This window comes from Triturus cristatus, chromosome 9 (assembly GCF_964204655.1).
Source record: "Triturus cristatus chromosome 9, aTriCri1.1, whole genome shotgun sequence".
Taxonomy (NCBI): domain Eukaryota; kingdom Metazoa; phylum Chordata; class Amphibia; order Caudata; family Salamandridae; genus Triturus; species Triturus cristatus.
The window spans coordinates 908,642,550-908,658,215 of record NC_140592.1 but is presented as its reverse complement, the minus strand read 5'-3'; positions in this window follow the sequence as shown (position 1 = coordinate 908,658,215).

Genomic DNA, 15,666 nt, shown 5'->3' with positions numbered 1-15,666 from the left:
GCTTTGTTGGAGATAGCGGGGAACTCCTCCAGCACAACAGCTGGCATGGACGATGAAACAGGTCCCACCCCAATGCTGCACCCCCCCTCACCAGACCTCTCCGGAAAAGAGGCCTGGATGGCCGTGATCTTCTCAGTGAAGAAGCTAGCAAGATCACAGACCCATGTGTCAGATGATGCTGGAAGGGGCACGTTGGATCTCAGGGTCGTGAACTCCCTCACCACAGTGAAGATCTCCTTACAGGAGTTCATAGACGCCTCTATCCTCCTGGCCAAGTATTCCTTCTTCGCACACAAGATGTCACGATGGTACACTTTCACTGCCGCCCTATAGGCTAGTTTAGCCTCCTCATCATATTGGAAGCACCAGGCCCTCTCCGCAACCTTACACTGGCAGTGGGACAGGCGAAGCGCCTCTGTAAACCACGGCGCAGATAGTCGTTTGGCCGTGGACCGAGGGGCAACTGCTGGGGCGAGATCGTTCAGCCTTTCTGCCAGCCAGATCTGCAGGGGCCTCGGTGTCCCGCTCCAGATCACCCGTGAGGGAGCACGGATGGTCCACCAGTGCCTGCGCCAGCATCTCAGGCGTCACTTTGTGCAGTGCCCTTGAGACTGAACTAGGTTGTATAGGGGTGTCGCTATGTGGGAACACCGCCTCCGGTATAGAGAACTTAATCAACCTATGATCAGTCCATAGCACTGGCACAGTATCGATGTCGACAAGAGAAGTCGAAGAAAACACTTGGTCCAAAGTGTGACCCCTCTCGTGAGTGGAGCCCGTGACAAAGGGTGTGAGACCCAGCGGAGACGTAATGTCCATCAATCTGATTGCGTCTGAGTCGTCCTCCACATCCAGATGGAAATTAAAGTCACCCGCCAACAAGCAGTGCTGTGTGAACAGGGCCAGCTCGGAAATGGCCGTCTGCAGGTCCTCGAAAAAAGAACCCACAGGACCTGGAGGCCTGTATACCAGTAGCCCTTTCAGTGCTTGGTGCGGGCACAATCTAAGCGAGAAAGCAAGAGCCTCAGAACCACAGAGAGGATTCAGGGGGAGAAGAGAGCAGGAGACACTCTTCTTCACCACCACCGCTACTCCCCCTCCCCTACCCTTGACCCTATCCTGCCGGAAGATGTTATAGGCCGGAGGGATGGCCGCGAAGATGTCCGGGTTAGACGCCTCTCCCAACCAGGTTTCGGTCAGTAGGAGGCATAAAGGACTTTCCCTGACCAGCAGATCATAGATGTTCAAGGCATGGCTGCCTAATGATCTGGTGTTAAGCAAAAGGCAAGAATGGGTAGCACAAACCTCATCTGGTCGGCGGGCGGCTACCGGAGCCCAAGTAGGCGACCAGCCACAACCCGGGCAACATCGTTTCCCCTTGTAGCGTCCCGGGAATGTTGTCCGACAGCAGCGAGAGGAAGTCCGCATAGCATGAAGAGTGGATAAAGAGTAACAAATCATCCTAGCGGGACGCCAGGTCTGGCCAGAGTCTCCCGCCGCTCCGTCGCCTCCGAGTCGCTGACGGGCGCAGACGGGCAGGACTCTGGCGAGACTCAGGCGTAGTGAAGGCGCGTGACCGCTGCGCTGCAGAAGAGATGTTATATAGGAGTGACAGGCAGAGTACTAGAGCGCTCACCTGGATGTTGCAGGAGCGTCCCAACCCGCTCCAAGATGGCGGCCAAAGTGCGTGCGGAAGCCCCGTGAGCCCGGACCCACCAAAACAGCGGTGCGTGTTTTGATGATTTTACAGTGCAGGTGAGGGCCAGGGAAGGGAAACCCCGCGATAAAAGCAAGGAATAACGAAAACAAAAATGAACCAAAATAGACAATAAGGAAGCTTAAAATCAATATGAGCAGCCAACAGATGGGCGTGTGCGCGCTGCAAGCGCTAAATGCACAGTGGCTATAGTTTCCCTTGCCAGTATCATTCTCATCCACGTCATCAGTAGGCTTTAGGGAGAGTTGTCGAGAGTGCGCCCAAGGATGTTTATTAGAGTTCTCCCCGCCAAATGTATCGAAATGGTACCAAACGCTGACTGTTGCGAAACAATTGTCCAACGTTGTTGGCTAAAATATATTTATCTAGTGACATACATTAAGTAGTTCATTATTTCAGGAGCACGGAATAAAGAGCACAGGACTAACAAAGTACCCTCAATCACCACAGAATTTATGTAGGAGTAGGAGCAGCACGTGTCTCCCAATATGCATGCGTTATCAATCACATATCAGCATCAAATATTTTGCAAATGCACCTAGTTGTCCTTGTGGCATTGTTATTGTCATTATTAATTGTAATTTGACCTTGAATATCATTTTTTATTTTAGATTAAGCAAATACACAATAGTTTATTCTTAAGCCCTTTCGCACTATTTTCAGAACATGCACTCTTTCCGCTCCTAAGTAGTAGCTTTTCATTTAAAAATAAATAATATTATTATACATTTTTTATAGAGATACAAATTTGCAATAAAAACATCAAATCATGATATTCATATGGCAGCAATATAATACACATACAAACCACATTTCATCACAGAATAAATCCAAAAACAAAACAGCATTAAGACTCCAAGCGGCATATTCACGAGGAAGTGGCGGTGAGAAGCATTAGCCTCCTTGGCTTAACGCCTCTCACCCCCACTTCGGAAACGCCAGGCTGCACCCTATTCTCAAGAATGTGGTGCAGCCTGGCATTTCCCTCTGCAACGACGCTAAGTCTGATGACTTAACGCCAACGCAGGCACCCTTGCACCAGAGTGCAAGGGTGTCTGCGAGCAGGGAGGTTTGTTTATGTACAGGAAGGTGTCCCTTCCTGCACATAAACAAACCTAAAATGCCGTTTAATAACTTACATGTGTGCTGCTTCATGCAGCACACATGTAAATTACAAAATGGCATTTTTAGAAAAAGGTTTGTTTATGTACAGGAAGGGACACCTTCCTATACATAAACAAAACATGGCATTTTGCTATTTCCATGTGTGCTGCACAAGCCAGCACACATGGAAATAGCAAAAACAAGGAGAAATAAAGCATTTCTCCTTCTTTCGCCACCTTAAGACCAGAATTTTTCTGGTCTTAAGTTCAGTGCTGCCATCTATTATTGCCGCCCATGATAATAGGTGGCAGCGTCGAATTCAATGGGTGTTGCGGTGGTAGGTCCACAGCAACACCAACTGCACGCCTCCTTTCACTCTAAGTTTTTAGCATGAAAGGGGCCCTATTCTCAAAGCAGTGTTAACCCAATTAACGTGGCTTTAAGCCACCTTAAGTGGGTTAACGCTGCCTCGAGATTAGGGCGCTGGCCCTATCGCCACGGGAACATCAAAAAAGGTGATGTTCCCATGGCGATAGGGGCTTGAGAATATGCCCCAAAATGTCATTATTATAAAGAACGAATTTAGACACAACACTTTCCTAGTAAGACAACCTCCTTTACCTACCCTGAGGCTTCTTCCATAAACTGCCTCCACATTTTATAAAATTTCCTATCCCTCCCACAGTGCAGAACGTACAGCCATCCCTTATTTCTTGCTTGCTTAATTTTTACCACCCATTCCTTTATTGCAGTGATCAACTGTGTTCACCATTCACGTAGTGCGCATCAACAGGCAAGGGTCCTAAACGTAGTGCGCCTCACAACGTTTTGGGCCCTTGCCCGTGGCGGGTCCTTAGGCCTCCCACACGAGTGAGGCACCGTTTTTATCAGGAGACCCGGGGGAACGCTGGGTGGTAGGAAATTTGTGTCAGCCCGGTGATGCCACAACTTTCCCACACAAAAATGTGTGAAGAAGGTGATTTTTTCAGCTAAATTTTAGGTTTGCAGGGCATTCTGGGTAAGGAAACGTTGGGGGATCCACGCAAGCCATATCTCCCTGGAATCCCCCGGGTGTCTAGTTTTCAGAAATGTGTGGGTTTGGTAGGTTCCCCTAGGTGGCCGCCGAGCACCGGGCCAGAAACCCAGGTGACCCCCCCTTGCAAAACCAGGTCGTTTTGAGGTGGGCAATTTTCATGTTGCCTCAATAAGTTTTGGGCCCTTGCCTGTCGCGGGTACTTGGGCCTCCCACACGAGTGAGGCCCCGTTTTTATCGGGAGACCCGGGGGAATGCTGGGTGGTAGGAAATTTGTGTCAGCCCGGTGATGCCACAACTTTCCCACACAAAAATGTGTGAAAAAGGTGATTTTTTCAGCTAAATTTGAGGTTTGCAGGGCATTATGGGTAAGGAAACGTTGGGGGATCCACGCAAGCCATACCACCCTGGAATCCCCCGGGTGTCTAGTTTTCAGAAATGTGTGTTTGGTAGGTTCCCCTAGGTGGCTGCCGAGCACCGGGCCAAAAACCCAGGTGACCCCCCTTGCAAAACCAGGTCATTTTGAGGTAGGCAATTTTCATGTCGCCTCAATAAGTTTTGGGCCCTTGCCTGTCGCGGGTACTTGGGCCTCCCACACTAGTGAGGCCCCGTTTTTATCGGGAGACCCGGGGGAACGCTGGGTGGTAGGAAATTTGTGTCAGCCCGGTGATGCCACAACTTTCCCACACAAAAATGTGTGAAAAAGGTGATTTGTTTCAGCTAAATTTGAGGTTTGCAGGGCATTCTGGGTAAGGAAACGTTGGGGGATAAACGCAAGCCATACCTCCCTGGAATCCCCCGGGTGTCTAGTTTTCAGAAATGTGTGTTTGGTAGGTTCCCCTAGGTGGCTGCCGAGCACCGGGCCAAAAACCCAGGTGACCCCCCTTGCAAAACCAGGTCGTTTCGAGGTAGGCAATTTTCATGTCGCCTCAATACGTTTTGGGCCCTTGCCTGTCGCGGGTACTTGGGCCTCCCACACGAGTGAGGCACCGTTTTTATCGGGAGACCCGGGGGAATGCTGGGTGGTAGGAAATTTGTGTCAGCCCGGTGATGCCACAACTTTCCCACACAAAAATGTGTGAAAAAGGTGATTTTTTCAGCTAAATTTGAGGTTTGCAGGGCATTCTGGATAAGGAAACATTGGGGGATCCACGCAAGCCACACCTCCCTGGAATCCCCCGGTTGTCTAGTTTTCAGATATGTGTGGGTTTGGTAGGTTCCCCTAGGTGGCCGCCGAGCACCAGGCCAAAAACCCAGGTGACCCCCCTTGCAAAACCAGGTAGTTTTGAGGTAGGCAATTTTCATGTCGCCTCAATACGTTTTGGGCCCTTGCCTGTCGCGGGTACTTGGGCCTCCCACACTAGTAAGGCCCCGTTTTTATCGGGAGACCCGGGGGAACGCTGGGTGGTAGGAAATTTGTGTCAGCCCGGTGATGCCACAACTTTCCCACACAAAAATGTGTGAAAAAGGTGATTTTTTCAGCTAAATTTGAGGTTTGCAGGGCATTCTGGGTAAGGAAACGTTGGGGGATCCACGCAAGCCATACCTCCCTGGCTTCCCCCGGGTGTCTAGTTTTAAGAAATGTGTGGGTTTGGTAGGTTCCCCTAGGTGGCCGCCGAGCACCGGGTCAAAAACCCAGGTGACCCACCTTGCAAAACCAGGTCGTTTTGAGGTAGGCAATTTTCATGTCGCCTCAATACGTTTTGGGCCCTTGCCTGTCGCGGGTACTTGGGCCTCCCACACGAGTGAGGCACCGTTTTTATCGGGAGACCCGGGGGAATGCTGGGTGGTAGGAAATTTGTGTCAGCCCGGTGATGCCACAACTTTCCCACACAAAAATGTGTGAAAAAGGTGATTTTTTCAGCTAAATTTGAGGTTTGCAGGGCATGCTGGGTAAGGAAACGTTGGGGGATAAACGCAAGCCATACCTCCCTGGAATCCCCCGGGTGTCTAGTTTTCAGAAATGTGTGGGTTTGGTAGGTTCCCCTAGGTGGCCGCCGAGCATCGGGCCAAAAACCCAGGTGACCCCCCTTGCAAAACCAGGTCGTTTTGAGGTAGGCAATTTTTATGGCACCTCAATACGTTTTGGGCCCTTGCCTGTCGCGGGTACTTGGGCCTCCCACACTAGTGAGGCACCGTTTTTATCGGGAGACCCGGGGGACGCTGGGTGGTAGGAAATTTGTGTCAGCCCGGTGATGCCACAACTTTCCCACACAAAAATGTGTGAAAAAGGTGATTTTTTCAGCTAAATTTGAGGTTTTCAGGGCATTCTGGCAGAGGCGGCCTTAGGCATGTGCAAGCTGTGCACCTGCACAGGGCCGCCAAACCCCAGGGGCCGCCACGAGGAATTGGATACAATACATATTCGTGGCGGCCCCTGGCAGGGATTTGGCGGCCTCCGGGCGGGGCCCCCTACCTACGCTCCCTGCACAGGGCCACCATGAGCCTAGAGCCGCCTCTGATTCTGGGTAAGGAAACATTGGGGGATCCACGCAAGCCATACCTCCCTGGAATCCCCCAGGTGTCTAGTTGTCAGAAATGTGTGGGTTTGGTAGGTTCCCCTAGGTGGCCAGCGAGCACCGGGCTAAAGACCTAGGTGACCCCCCTTGCAAAACCAGGTCGTATTGAGGTAGGCAATTTTCATGTCGCCTCAATATGTTTTGGGCCCTTGCCTGTCGCGGGTACTTGGGCCTCCCACACGTGTGAGGCACCGTTTTTCTCGGGAGACACGGGGGAACGCTGGGTGGTAGGAAATTTGTTTCCGCCCGGTGATGCCACAACTTTCCCACACAAAAATGTGTGAAAAAGGTGATTTTTTCGGCTAAAATTGAGGTTTGCAGGGCATTCTGGGTAAGGAAACGTTTGGGGATCCATGCAAGCCATACCTCCCTGGAATCCCTTGGGTGTCTAGTTTTCAGAAATGTGTGGGTTTGGTAGGTTCCCCTAGGTGGCCGCCGAGCACCGGGACAAAAACCCAGGTGACCCCCATTGCAAAACCAGGTCGTTTTGAGGTAGGCAATTTTCATGTCGCCTCAATACGTTTTGGGCCCTTGCCTGTCACGGGTACTTGGGCCTCCCACACAAGTGAGGCACCGTTTTTATCGGGAGACCCAGGGGAATGCTGGGTGGTAGGAAATTTGTATCAGCCCAGTGATGCTACAACTTTCACACACAAAAATGTGTGAAAAATTTGATTTTTTTCAGCTAAATTTGAGGTTTGCAGGGCATTCTGGGTAAGGAAACGTTGGGGGATCCACGCAAGCCATACGTCCCTGGAATCCCCCGGGTGCATAGTTTTCGGAAATGTGTGGTTTTGGTAGGTTTCCCTAGGTGCCGGCAGAGCTAGGGTTAAAAAACTACAGCTAGGCACTTTGCCAAAAAAGGGTCATTTTTCACAGCGAAATTGAGGTGTGTCCACGTTGCGTTTTGCGCCGTTTCCTGTCGCGGGCACTAGGCCGACCCACACAAGTTAGGTACCATTTTTCTCGGAAGACTTTGGGCAACGCGGGGTGGGTGGAATTTTGTGGATCCACGCAGATTCCAGAACTTTCCACCAGAGAAATGTGGGGAAAATGTTGTTTTTTTGGCAATTTTTTAGGTTTGCAAGGGATTCTGGGTAACAGACCCTGGTGGGAGGCAGTCAAGTCACCCCATCCTGGATTCCCCTGGGTCTCTAGTTTTAAAAAATGTATAGGTTTGCTAGGTTTCCCCAGGTGCCGGCAGAGCTGTGGTTCAAAAACTACAGCTAGGCACTTTGCCTAAAAAGGGTCATTTTTCGCTACAAAATTGAGGTGTGTTCACGTTACGTTTTGCGCCGTTTCCTGTCGCGGGCACTAGGCTGACCCACACAAGTGAGGTACCATTTTTCTCGGAAGACTTTGGGGAATGCGGGGTGGGTGGAAATTTGTGGATCCATGCAGATTCCAGAACTTTCCACCAGAGAAATGTGGGGAAAATGCGTTTATTTGGCAATTGTTTAGGTTTGCAAGGGATTCTGGGTAACAGAACCTGGTGGGAGGCAGTCAAGTCACCCCATCCTGGATTTCCCTGGGTGTCTAGTTTTCAAAAATGTATAGGTTTGCTAGGTTTCCCCAGGTGCCGGCAGAGCTGTGGTTCAAAAACTACAGCTAGGCACTTTGCCTAAAAAGGGTCATTTTTCGCTACAAAATTGAGGTGTGTTCACGTTACGTTTTGCGCCGTTTCCTGTCGCGGGCACTAGGCTGACCCACACAAGTGTGGTACCATTTTTCTCGGACGACTTTTGGGAATGCGGGGTGGGTGGAAATTTGTGGATCCAAGTAGATTCCAGAACTTTCCACCACAGAAATATGGGGAAAATGTGGTTTTTTTGGCAGTTTTTTAGGTTTGCAAGGGATTCTGGGTAACAGAACCTGGTGGGAGGCAGTTACGTCACCCCATCCTGGATTCCCCGGGTGTCTAGTTTTCAAAAATGTATAGGTTTGCTAGGTTTCCCTAGGTGTCGGCAGAGCTATGGTTAAAAAACTACAGCTAGGCACTTTGCCAAAAAAGGGTCATTTTTCGCTACGAAATTGAGGTGTGTCCACATTGCGTTTTGCGCCGTTTCCTGTCGGGGGCACTAGGCCGACCCACACAAGTGAGGTATCATTATTCTCGGAAGACTTTAGGGAACGCGGGTTGGGTGGAAATTTGTGGATAGACGCAGATTCCAGAACTTTCCACCAGAGAAATGTGGGGAAAAGGTGTTTTTTTGGGCAATTTTTTAGGTTTGCAAGGGATTCTGGGTAACAGAACCTGGTGGGAGGCAGTCAAGTCACCCCATCCTGGATTTCCCTGGGTGTCTAGTTTTCAAAAATGTATAGGTTTGCTAGGTTTCCCTAGGTGCCGGCAGAGCTATGGTTCAAAAACTACAGCTAGGCACTAAAAAAGGGTAATTTTGCATTGTGAAAATGTGGTGTGTTCACGTTGGGTTTTGAGCCATTTCCTGTCGTGGGCACTATGCCTACTCCTACAAGTGAGGTACCATTTTTATCGGGAGACTTAGGGTAATTCAGATTTGTGAAGGAACTGTTATTACCTATTGACTTTTGATGCATTTCTGCCTTCCAAATGAAAGACATTGTGTAAAAAACAAGTCATTCTAAAAAATGACTGAAAATTCTCATGCTAGCATAAGTATCCCAATTTCAGAAATGTGCAAATATCTACTGTTTCTAAACTCTATATTTTGTTCCCATTTCAGAAATACATAGGTGTCTTTCATACCGATTTTTCCATGTACACATTTTTACAGAATAATTACTATATACCCGGTACATAATAAAAAAACATTGCAAGTTGCTGCTCAGTTTTTGGCTCTGGGTTCGTCGGGTTCTTGGTGAACCTACAAGTTTTTGTGTTTCTGACAAAAGTCTGGTATCCCCTAAAAGCTGGGAAAACGGTGATTTCAGCCCCATAAACCCTTTTTTGATAACATTTGAAGGGAAAAACCCAGATGCTTTCATTTGCAGCCCGTTTTTTCCATTTTCCCCCCAAAAAACTAAATTTTGCTGTATTTTGGCTCATTTCTGTGATCCCTCCAGGGGAGTCCACAAACCCTGAGTACCTTCAGAATCCCCATTATGTTGGAATAAAAGGACGCAAATTTGGCGTGGATACCTTATGTGGTCAAAAAGTTACAGGGGCCTCAGCACGCACTACCGCAAATAGCCAAAAAAGGGCGTGGCACAGGAGGGGGAAAAGGCCTGGCAGCGAAGGGGTTAATTTGAAGTATATATATTTTTAAAATTTAACATTTTAGGAGCAGGATGTTGTGTTTATAGGGGATACCGGAGGAACTATTTAAAAAAGCAATGCATTAGTATTCATTTTTGGATGTGAATTTATTAAATTTAATAAATGAAATGTTGACATTTTTGGGGGGGTGGTGGAATAATATTGGATAAGGGTTTGGATATTGTTTTTGTATAGTTAAAGTAATGTAAATAAATAATTTTAGAAATTTAATTTTTGTAAGCATTTTTTTTGATTATTTATAAAGAGCAATTTAAAATGTTAAAACAAAATTCAAAACGTTGACAAGATAGGTGCCGATTCCGATCCTGTAAACCCGGGTACGAATGGTCGTACGGAGCGTATTCTCCGTACGACTCGTAGCCGGGAAATCCTGTTTACAAACCAGAAAGTACGAATTGTACAGAAATACCATTTCCGTATGATTCGTAAAAATCTACGTGCGGCTAAAAAATACCCACAATTCTGATCCGGGGCATCGCGTACGTGACGTCCGGACGGAGTCAGGCAGCGTTTTACGGACCAGCAAGTACGATTCGTGCCTACGTCACTCTGCACGGTTCATTTTTTACGGCAGCCAAAAACTCCCGGGAAATTGAGGACGACGCGAAGAAGGAGCACCGGTACGCGACGGACAGCCATGGACCCCATCCTACGTGTCATCCCGGCCCTCCTAGCCTATGACCTGGTGCACCGAAACCGCCGCGCACGCCGCAGAAGGTCAGAAAAACACCCAGGGGCCAAGGGGGGGGCGAGGGGCAGGAAACATAACCTCTACCTCATTTAAAAAATACCATATTCTGTACATACATTACCTCCAGGGTCTGGTCACTTCGGGGGGCGTGTCCACCAATCCCTGCGTCCCGCTACAACGGCAGTGGGCGTGTACGCGTACCCGTCACCACTACAATGGTGGTACGGGCCGTACCCATGCTCTGAGGGCGTGGGTACGGCCCATACCACCATTGTAGTGGTGATGTAGGGGTACGCGCCGTACCCACGCCCTCAGAGCGTGGATACAGCCCGTACCACCATTGTAGTGGTGATGTAGGGGTATGCGTGGTACGGGCCGTACCTACGCTCTGAGGGCGTGGGTACGGCGCGTACCACCATTGTAGTGGTGATGTAGGGGTACGCGTGGTACGGGCCGTACCCACGCTCTGAGGGCGTGGGTACGGCGCGTACCACCATTGTAGTGGTGAGGTAGGGGTACGCGTGGTACGGACCGTACCCAACCTATGAATTCGGGGGTACGGACCGCATCACCCGTACCCCTAGGGCACCAGTACATTTGTGATACAAGGCGTACACACGCCACAAATGTTGGCTTAGGGCCTGGTGCAGCATATAACCAGTATATTGGGGTGTGTTCATGGCCAGGACAGCAGTGTACTGCACCAAGGGTGCGGATGGGTGGGTGGGTGTCTGCCTAGGATTTCCAGCAGTGGACAAAGACATGTGAGGCATGGGTGCAGAGGAATACCAGCAGTGGACAGAGACATGTGAGGGGTGGGTGCAAAGGAATACCAGCAGTGGACAGAGACATGGGGGTGGGTGCCTATCACTCCCAGCAGTGGACAGAGACATGTGAGGGGTGGGTGCAGAGGAATACCAGCAGTGGACAGAGACATGTGAGGGGTGGGTGCAGAGGAATACCAGCAGTGGACCGAGACATGGGGGTGGGTGCCTATCACTCCCAGCAGTGGACAGAGACATATGAGGGGTGGGTGCTTATCACTCCCAGCAGTGGACAGAGACATGTGAGGGGTGGGTGCAGAGGACTCCCAGCAGTCGACAGAGACATGGGGGTGGGTGCCTATCACTCCCAGCAGTGGACAGAGACATGTGAGGGGTGGGTGCAGAGGAATACCAGCAGTGGACATAGACATGTGAGGGGTGGGTGCAGAGGACTCCCAGCAGTGGACAGAGACATGGGGGTGGGTGCCTATCACTCCCAGCAGTGGACAGAGACATGTGAGGGGTGGGTGCCTATCACTCCCAGCAGTGGACAGAGACATGTGAGGGGTGGGTGCAGAGGACTCCCAGCAGTCGACAGAGACATGGGGGTGTGTACATCATTAGCAGATGACCACAACTCCATGGGTGTATGTACGCATCCCTAATTTTCGACTATGTTTATAGTGCCATAACAACACATCACTGACAGCAGTGTCCCACTCCCATGAGGATGGATTTCTTTCCCCCACTGCATGACACACCACAGGACAAATGACACATGCATACCCACCCCTGGCGGATGCAGCACAATACACACACAGAGATCATGCCACAAGACTGTAAAGTCATGTCAATGCCTACTAAACTAAGAGAGCCAAAGGGAACACACAATGTCACGCACATCCCAGGACTGATAGAAATGTACAGGTGCTGGGACAGCCACCAAGATGTTGTCTCTCATGGAAGGAATAGGGTGGAGTTCCCACAGATACAATGCCCACAATTGTCAGTCAGGTGCCCAAATACCCTGCAGAACAAGTACCATATGTGTGCTAGGCTGGGATTATACACATGCATAGTGCGGAAAAGGGACAATTTCTCCATGAAGGCATGGCAACATACTCAATACACAAGTACAGTGACTAGCAAGGATGGCACAGATGATGCAGCCGGACACATTGCTGAGCAGACATGGCCATAGTTGAAGGGATCCGTCACCAACAAAGGGAATGTATACACAGGTCAGCACAACAATTGTGCAACTCTCTGCAGGGAAGATGTCAGGTGCCACAGAGGAAGGGACACTCCTTGGGACAATGTCTCCAAACACAAATAGCACACACGACCAAAGATTCTTTGCAGAGACCTTGTGATGGCACGCAGATACCATGGTCCACCCCATGAGCATCAGACTACAACATTTCCCTGAAACATAACACATTACCACAACCCCAACTCCTGGAGCATCAGCACCAACATCAATACCTGAAATGCAATAGTGTTCAAAGTAAAAAGAAAATGCTTTATTCAGCATTCAACGAAAAATAATTAAAGGACACTATTTACAAAGGCCAATGGCCAGTCCAGATCATAAGTCCTTGGGGGGGACACATGGCCACATGTCACCCCTAGCTTGCCTGCACAATAGAACCCTCAGGTTCGTCGACTGGGGGGGGCATCATGTGGGGAAGGACCAGGCACCGCAGGGACAGGAGGGGGAAGGGTAGGTGTGGTGGGTGCAGGGCTGGACGCCTCCACCACAGGGGGTGGGGCAGCGCCAAAGGTGGAGGTGAGCTCAGCGCTGCACACTTCTGCCAGGGCATCCAGAGTATCCCCTGCACCCAAAGAAACCACATGTGCCAAAAGAGGCGGGTGTCAGAGGGATGGGGTGCAGCGCTACTGAGGGAGGGGGTGGTCAGGGGGGACTCAACTCCCCTACCCGTGGAGTGCCTTGCCCGTTTGCGGGCTGGTGAGCCAGTGGGGCTGAGGCCCAGCACAGCCAAGTAGCTCTCTTTGTCAGACTGTGTGGCAGGGGAGCTGAGGGGAGTGCCTTTGGAGGGACTGGGTAGTGAGGCATGCGGACTCAGACTGTGGCTGCGTGTATGCCTGTGTGCCCCAGACCCAATGGGTGTGCCTTTATCCCCCTGAGTGTGCATTCCAGGAGGTGTGCGCCTGCCCTTACGTGTTTGTGTGCTGCCTGTGTCTGGTGGGGTGTGTGCTTGGGAATGTCTGGGTGTGCATGGGACAGGCATGGGAGTGGGAAGTGTGGATGGTGCAGGGGTAGGGGGGACGAAGCACTGCAGGAGACTCACTGCTGCCGTCAGTGAAGAGTCCATGGACCTCAGCAACATCCGTTGATCAGACATCGCTGCTGACATGCCCTCCATGAACGACACCATCTGTGTCAGCAGTCTGGTGTGGCATGGAGGACATTCAGCATCGATGTCTGGCCAACCTGCAACTGCCGCTGAATGTCAACAGACTCTGCAGTGAGGGCAGCAGAGGGGACAGGGGCAGGGGGTGCGTGCCTGGCACGAAGGAGACACGGTGGTGCCCTGCACGGACAGAAGGGACCGGAGCAACTGGGAGGGTGGTGATGGGAATGGAGGGGGCGGTGACAGATGTTGTGCTGCTGCCAGGTGCTGTAGCAGCCTCCGCCCCCTCAAGGAGTTCAGCCTCGGACCCGTCAGCGTTGTAGTCGGTGTGGCCACCAGACAGGTCCACCGCCTAACTCCACTCGCCCTCCGTGTCACTTGCTCCCGCAGACTCACCAGCAGTGGTAGCACCGGTGCTGGATCCCTCCTCCAGGTCCGTGCAGGTGTCTCCCTTGGTGTCCTCCGATGATGCTGTGGGCAAGGTGAAGATACAGAAAATAATCAGTCACCTGTATACATCTGACACCTCAGTCCAAACAAAATATGTCACAGTGCATATCAGGAAATGCATCATGAGTAACATCTAGAATACTCCGCACATATGTAAGCCCTGCACTCCCCAGTTGGTTGACCCACCATGCCAATTTGAAACCAGGAAAATTAGGACACAACAGCAAATAACTTGATATCGAATTAAACTGAGGAGCTAGTGACCGGGAACAGTTGAGTACAGCAAGACTATGAAGGCATGCCACCTCATGTTCACTGTGAACGAAACAGTATTGGTGCAGCCAAGGCCAAATAACAGACCTCAATGCTGAAGGTGTCCGCACACTCAGAGACCTGTGAGTACTTTGGAAACCCAAACAAAATACATTGTGATCCCTTGGGAATAATAACACTTTACCCAATCTCCCATGTTTAGAATGTGTGAATTTGCCACTTTGTGAACAGAACACACATGTGCCTGTATAAAATAAGTCACACAATGAGGTGCACACAAAACTACATTCACACAGTCATTGTATGAGCTGCAGCATTATTCATATAAGCCACTGTTAGGAAGAAATGGGGTTTCAGTAAGTACATATACATGGCCCCACGGCGGTCTGGATGATTTGACAAGTAAGTTGGTATCAGCAACTACCAAGGACTTACCCAAATGCAACCACACTGTGGGAACATGTATATGTATAATCTGAAAACAAGTGTTATTCGAACTGTGCCTTCCTTTAAAATGTGCCAGCATGTCCCCGGAAAGTGTAAAGGTGGTTTCTTGTGCACTTCTTTGGGAGACATCTGTCATGCAGGCACATTATTGTCCTTCACAAAAAAACATCAAAGTCAAGCATAGAAAAAATCGAGACATGTTGACAAGTGTAGTGAGTGCCAAGGTACAAGACTTCCTGACTAACAACTTGAATCATGCCACCTGTCACATGGCCATCCGTACCATGATGACACAGTTGGCAACAAAACTGACCCACTGCCTGTCATGTGGAGTGGCACACATGTCCAAACACAGGACAATGCATAAGCTAATGGGCCTGCAATTGTCTCAGAATAAGGAGCACCTGCACTGAGGAGACACCCTCATGGGAAGCAAGAATGTCCACACAGATGTCAGCACACGAAGACCAAACTACGTAGCATCTGGACCACACACTGGAGCCAAAAATGGATGAGCAGGAACCATGTATTTCAACTTTTGACACATGCTGCAAAGCACAAACATTAAACCCTGCACAACATGACTGGGTCACTGCATGTTGAGTGTCTGTCCAAACAATTATCACACACAGGTCAGACCTGGCAAGGAGACATAAGGTTTGGACATGTAGGCCTTGCCCACACAAACCCCCCCATACATGAGACAATGTTATTGAGACAGATCAAGAAGTGACATCTCTTAATCTGGGTTTACTAAAATGTGCATCAAGATCTCCTAAATGTACTCCACATCACCTTGTGAGGCTGCCAACACATATTTGTGACAAACAACCATTAAAAGATAGTTGTACATAGACACACAGGCAATGCCCAGTGTGAGGATGCACAGGCCAAATAGGTTCACCCTGTACAGTGGACACATGTAGCACACTTTACATAAATACAAATGAGGCCAGGGAACAATGCCACAGAGGCCAACCTATGCTGAACACACAGAGAATGGGCACAGTGTTGGATGACACACATGATTCCGAGGC